A 7,002-nucleotide genomic window follows, 5' to 3' on the forward strand; every position below is an offset into this window, starting at 1 on the left:
TTTATTGACTTATTTCAGGTTCCTCGGGTAGTGAGGAGTAGATTTTAAATTTGAATTCATTGTCTAGAACTCCAGTTTTATTCTGGTGCTCTTTTTGAAATAGAACATTGAGTGCTAAGTTTATAGAAAAGTGTACAGTAAGGGTATAGAGAAGACATGAACTTCTTCAGTCACTCCTTTCCATTCCCACCCCCCCAAAAAAGAAACAAAAATCTAAAGGTCATAGAATTTTACATCTAAGGGTATATTGGATTTCATTCTTCCATGGATTTCCTTTTTCAAGTTCCTTTTCATTCCATGAGGGCAGGAGATCACCTGGAGGACAGCAAGAAAGAGTAAAGGGGAATAAATGCTAATACTGAAGTTTCTAAGAGGGTGGGAGAGATGTTAATATAAAACTACTTATTAGAGTGGGAGAGGAATTCCTGCTGCTTGTTTGCATTCCCTTACCTACTAGAAAACCTCAAATATGGGGCAAAACTATTTCAGAGTTCTGGCATCAACAATCAATTTAACTATCAAAGTTTGATCTCCATCCCCTAGTTGGGGAACCCTAGTCTTATCATGGACCTTATGAGTTGGAAGGCACCTCAGAGGACATATAGTCCAACCTACCTTTCAGTCTCTCTGCTTGTAATATGATGAGCAATCCAGTATGCCCCCAAGGTATCCATCCCACTTTTGGATAGCTTGAATTGAAAGGAATTTTTTCCTACCATTAAACTTAAAAAAAAATTAAGTCATAGAATAAGAGATGGAAGGAAATTTAGAGACAATTTAGTCTATATCTATAATTTTATAGATGAAGAAGCTGAGGATCAGAGAAGTCAAGTGAATTGCCCAATGTCAAATAGAATTGAGTGACAGAAAGTCCCATAGAGTCAGGACTTCAACACAAGTTAACCAATTCCAAATTTAGCACTATTCTCATTATGCTGCAGAAGGACATGTTCCTATAATGTCAGTCAATTGTTTTTTATTCTGTCCTTTGGGGGCCAGAATAAGTCTAATCCTCTTTTTGACATGATACCCCTTCACATGTCTGAAAACAGCTATACATTGTTCATATTCTTCCAGACCTTCTCTTTACCAGATTAAACATTCCCAGTTTCTAAATTTATCCTTGTGACTTCAGGCCCTGTCTGGTTCCTTTTCCTGAATGCTTTATGACAAAAAAGTCAAACACGTGTCCCATGGATCATGCGCATCCCACAGAACTCCACAGAACAGAGTGTGGCCTGAACCAGATTAAACTGTAATTGGGAATATTTAACAAAATGCATAAAATTAAATAAAACATAGGTGATATTACATTTTTCAGCCATGGGAATCTTTATGTATGGTTTGGTGGGCTTGATTTCTATTTGAATTAGACACCAAAGTTTATGACTTCTTACTATCCATTTTTAAATGAGGCATGTAAACACAGTAGTCCAGATTTGGTATGACCAAGACAGGAAACATGATTTCATGATTTCTAGGTGCTATCAGTTGTCCATGGAACGAGTTAGCCATCAAAATAAACATATCATTAATTTTAAGTTCTGGACCCATTTTTTGTCAGTCCAGTAATTGGAACAAATATCTTCCCTGTGTCATATGCATTTAAAATAGCAGCTTTCATCCTATGTGTTATCTGATGGGTCTATGGAAATCTTACTGACTTTTCCTTAAAATATCTTTGCTTCCAGTCCTAGTTTATTTAGGCTTTATTTAGAAGAAGCCCAGTGAATTATTCCCACCATTCATTGCAATTGCGGGTACACATGTGCTGCTGAACGAAAGGGGAGAAAATCACACAACCATTCTGACTGTGTCCACTACAAATTTGTTACAATACCTCAATCCTATTGTACCCCTCTTAATTAATCAAGTTACTATGTAACTCAGAACAGAGGCTCTTTTCATTCCTTCTCAGAGCTGCCATGCATCTTCCTCCCCAACTCTCTCAGTTGAGAGCCTTGTCTCATTTTTCAGAAAAATTGGGGTCATTTACCATGAGCACCTTCTTCTCCCCTTTACCTCCTAGCACTCAGATGTCTTCTGGAACTTTTGCCTCCTTCAGTACTGTCTCATAAGATTAAGTGAACTTACTCTTTACCAAGACTAAATCCATCCCATTTTTTCACATCAGATTGCTCCTTCTCTCATTTCTACTCTTTCATCTATTTTTAATTTCTCCCTCTTTTTCTATCATCTCTGACTGCCTACAAACATGTCCATATCTCCCTAATTCTGAAAAAAAATCAAATCCTTCAGTTCCCATTATCATTCTATCTCTTCTTCCCTTTGTAGCTAACTAAATTCCTTGAAAAGACGACCTACAATTGGCACCTCCACTTTTCTCTTTTCACTCTTTTCTTAATTATTTATAATCTGGCTTTAGACCTTATCATTCCTCAATATGCTCTCCTTAAAGTTACTAATGCATCTTCTATTTGATAAATCTGATGGTCTTTACTCAATCCTCATTCTCCTCGACAGTTCTGTAACCTTTGTCACTCCTAATCACTGTATCCATCTTGATATTCCCTTCTCTCTAGGATTTCAACCCTAATGTTGTAGCTTTGTCAAATATCTGTTCTATGTTATGTCAAAGTAAACATCCCTTTTTAAATCTATTGGACAGACCCCACGTGTCTCATTTCTTTCCTATTTTAGATCTAAAAATCTAGGACATTGGTCTGAATCCGAGCCACTCATTTTACATAATTTTAACCAGACTTTCCAACTCCAAAGGCAAGTGAGCTCCAGAGCACCATATATCTCTGTTGATCACTCTTGTGTTTTCTAAAACTGGTACCTAGAGACAGTGAACACTATTTTAGACACTCTTTTGGATTCATGGAATCATTTGCTATACTTTGTGAAGAATACTTAAGAAAAACCTTATCTTTTCTTCACATAAAACAATAAAATTGTGTAAGATTTGGACTTCATATTTTCTCTAATGATTTCTGGCAATCAATCACTGAATAACCCAGGCCATCTGGCTAAAAAAGTAAAATAAAACCCAAACTCTCTTGTCCATACACCAAAGGGCTACTTATTCAAATTTGGCTATTTGGAGAATGCATATTAAATCTGAAATTGTCCAAGGCTTATTCTGTGAGAGTCCCATCAAAGATATTTGTATGCTTTTCAGTATTTTGGTGGAGACAGATCAGGAACAGGACTATCATGTAGGTTTACAGCCATTCAGAGTTAAGAGAGGTATCCAACAGCCTCAGTGAAAGTAAGCCAGTTTAAAACTTTCACCAGCTCCCACCCTTTGAATATTAGGATCCCATCATCTGGAGTAAATATACCGAGGAGTTTATAAAAGGCAGAGGTCTCATAAAAAGAAAATCTTTTCACAAACCCATTATTTCCCTAAAAGTCTTTAAAGACAATGGTGCTGATTTAAAACTGTGTATTTAGAGGGACAATGTAAAAGGCCAAGGGAAATGGGAAAGCAGAGCAATAAAAAACACAACTTGACGAGTCAAAGTCACTAACAACATGCATTTTTGGAACCGGCTGAGTAGAAATAATAGTGTAATAGCAAAAGGATTGTTAAAACATTAACCACCCTGAAATGAAAATTGCCTTCAAGCATAAAAAAGGACTATTCTGCCCCCTAGCACCAAGGTCTGACTTACTAGTAGTAAATGGTCAATCAATATGTTTTGAATGAATAGATAATACCATTAATGCCTAGGAACATCCCTTGTTTTAACAATTGAAGCAGGCTTTTCTGTTTCATATTATTAAAGCAGAATTATATCACCTTAATATTATTCACATCTTGTTTCAAACTTTTTTGATATATGATGCCGTTCCCAGTGGAAAAGCAGTCAGTAGATTTTAAAAAAAGAATTATTGGCCACGTGGTTTAAATATTCATGATGACTTTGGATTCCTCATTTCTATCTAGCTTCTCCTCCCTGAGGTACAAAGATGACCTGTAGAGTTTGATGAGCTCAAAGGCAGAACCGGATGTGAATGCCTTCCATCTGTTTTTAGCAGATGGGGAAGAAGTAGAGAAAGGGAATTTAAAACAGTCATGGTTGAATTATTTCAGCAACAAATCATCAGTATCATCTCTATTATTATCAAATATTTATGGCCAAGGACACCACAACTTCTGTATGCATTGTTCTTTGTGGTAGTTGAGGAAAAAGTGGGGATGAGGAATATTTGATTCTTATCCCAAGCTAAATTGATGCTGAGTAGGATGTAACTGATATAGTCAGAATCGAGGTGTTTGTTGGGAGGAGAGGAAACTCTCCTTAAATTTCTAAATTGATTCAAGCTGTCCTATGGAATGACTAACAAATTTACCTAATCTACAGATTGACTCCACTGGGTCCAATTTATACACTTCTGATTCATGGAAGCAAATGGGATTAAGGGTGGATTAAAGTTAAGACAGGAAGCTATCTGTATTAATCCCTAAAAGTAATAAGAATAACAAGAATATTTGTAAGGGTAGGCTGTCTATTAGTTCTAAAATAAAAGACCACATAATGAATAAAGTAGCAATAGTCCAAGTTTCAGTAACTGGCTTTGAAAAGTGTTAGTACAAATATATAAAGAATTAAGTCAAATTTATAAGAATGCAAGTCATTTGCCAATTGACAAATGGTCAAAGCCCTCAGCTGAAGAAATTAAGACTATATGTAGTCCTATGAAAAATGATCCATATCGCTATTAATTTAGAGAAAAATGCTTGTAAAAACTGAACTGAAAATAATTTGGATGAATTGGTTCATCAATTCAAGTGCTTTATAAAATTGAAATGCACTAGAAAAAATTTGTTTTTTGTTTATTGTTATGCTGCTTTCTTTGATGCCAAGAGGACCAAATAATTTTAGTATCTAAATAGTATACTTTAGAGAATAAAATGTTGTCCTCAAAGTCAGGAAAACCTGGATTGAAGTTCTGACTCTGATATGCTAACTATGTAACTGTTGGCAAACTATTTAAGCTCTCAAGACTGCAGTCAAAATTGCAGGAGTTACTGATCTGCATAAATAGAGGGTGTTCTCTCATTTCAGAGTTCCCTATACTGATAAAATCACATTCAAGTCCTATGCCTAAACACAGCCTTAATGTGCAGGCTTCCCAGGCTTTCCCATTTATGGGAAATCATTACCAGCATAAAAGAGCAATTATCAAACACCCACATTACCAATGAGCTGGTTCACATTTAGTAAGCTAAATGATGAACCAAATAGCTTAAACAGATTTAGACCCAGAGGTCTATGCTCTCACAGTGCTTTCCCAACAGCTGATTCTGATTTTTACTTTCACCTTGAATATAATTCCTACATGGTTAATTCTGCTTATGTGTATTACTTTAGCCTTTTTTATCTCTTCTTCCCACACTCAGCTGCCTGTCAATACGTGTCACAACATCTCCACCTGGAAATTCTTTAGGTACCTGAAATTCAAAATAGAAAACTCACCTTCTAACTCCCAGAGCTCTCATAACTCTTAGAATATTCATATTCTATTATATCAGTATTCTTAGTGATAGCACATTCCATCTCTCTAGCCAAGTAGGTGGGAATGAATTCTCAGTCATCTTTGAGTATTCCCTCTCTCTAATCACCTCCATTTAATCAAGTGCAAAGTGCCACTATCTCTATCTCCACATCTCCCACATTTGCCCTCCTTCTTTCCATTCATATCACAATCACTCAAGTCCAAACCTTCCAATAGCCTCCTACTTGATCTCTATTTTCAGTCATTCCCTCTTCCAATCCAACCTCTACAGTTGCCAAAATAATATTCCTAAGTATAGATCATAAGATGGTTTTCTTACAGAATCTTAAAGAATCAAATAAAACATTATCAAAAATAATATCAACTAATTTGTAAAATAGCCATATAAATTATAAATATTTCTATATATAACACCAATGTAACCCAGGAGGAAAAAATAGAATGAGAAATACCATTAAATAACTATAAAAATTATAAAAATATATTTATTAACATACAAAGACACCTAGAGAAAGTATAGAAATATGCTAACTATAAAATACTCAATTCAAAAATAAACCTAAATAAGTAGAGAAGAATTAATTGCTTATAGGCAGAAGAAAAAATAATCAAAATGATAATACTACTTAAATTTATTTAGTGTCACACAAATTACCAAAGAATACATAATAGAAGTAGGAAATGTAGTAAAATTCATCTGGAAGAAAGGAGGTCAAGAATTTCAAGAGAAATATATATTTTTAACAAGAAAGAAGGGAACTGATTATTAGATCCTAAAATATGTCATAATGCAGTAATCATCAAAAAATTTGATACAGTCTAAGAAATAGAGAGGCTCTGCTCCCTTTGGCAGCACATATAATAAAACTGGAACAATATAGAAATTAGCATGGCCCCTGCACAAGGATGATATGCAAATTGAAGAAGCATTTCATATTTTTATTAAATTAAAAAGGTTTTATACTAACAAAACCAAAGTAACCAAGATTAAAAGGGAAGTAACAAATTGGGGACAATTCTTTTGACAAATTTCTTTGATAAAGGTCTCATTTCTCAAATATATAAGGAACTAAGTCAAATTTATAAGAATCCAAGTCATTCTCCAATTGATAAATGGCTAAAGGATATATAAGTAGGCAATTTTCAAATGAAGAAATCAAAGCTGTAAATAATCATATGAAAAAAATGTTCTAAATTCTCTTGAGTAGAGAAATGCAATTTAAAACAATGCTGAGGTACCACCTCACACATATCAGATTGACCAATATAACAGATAAGGAATGTGATGAATGTTGGAGGAAATGTGGCATAATTGAAACACTAATGCATTATTGCTGGAGATGTGAATTGATTCAACCATTGTGGAAGACAATTTGGAATTATTCTCACAGAGCTATAAAAGAATGCATACCTTTTGATTCAGCAATACCACTATTAGGTTTGTACCCCAAAGAGATAAAAAAGGGACAGGACCTGTTTGTACAAAAGTATTTATAGCTACACTCTTTTTGT

The 7,002-nt window shown here is 34.6% G+C and overlaps 1 non-coding gene across 1 annotated transcript; it reads left to right on the forward strand.

Annotated features, from left to right (window-relative positions):
- Positions 1 to 6,327: 6,327 nt before the first annotated feature.
- On the forward strand, positions 6,328 to 6,431 carry LOC123232689. The gene has a single exon (XR_006505216.1). It is a non-coding gene; the product is annotated as a U6 spliceosomal RNA (small nuclear RNA).
- The last annotated feature ends 571 nt before the right edge of the window (positions 6,432 to 7,002 follow it).

Source organism: Gracilinanus agilis, chromosome 1, assembly GCF_016433145.1.
Source record: "Gracilinanus agilis isolate LMUSP501 chromosome 1, AgileGrace, whole genome shotgun sequence".
In the NCBI taxonomy this organism is placed as follows: Eukaryota; Metazoa; Chordata; class Mammalia; order Didelphimorphia; family Didelphidae; genus Gracilinanus; species Gracilinanus agilis.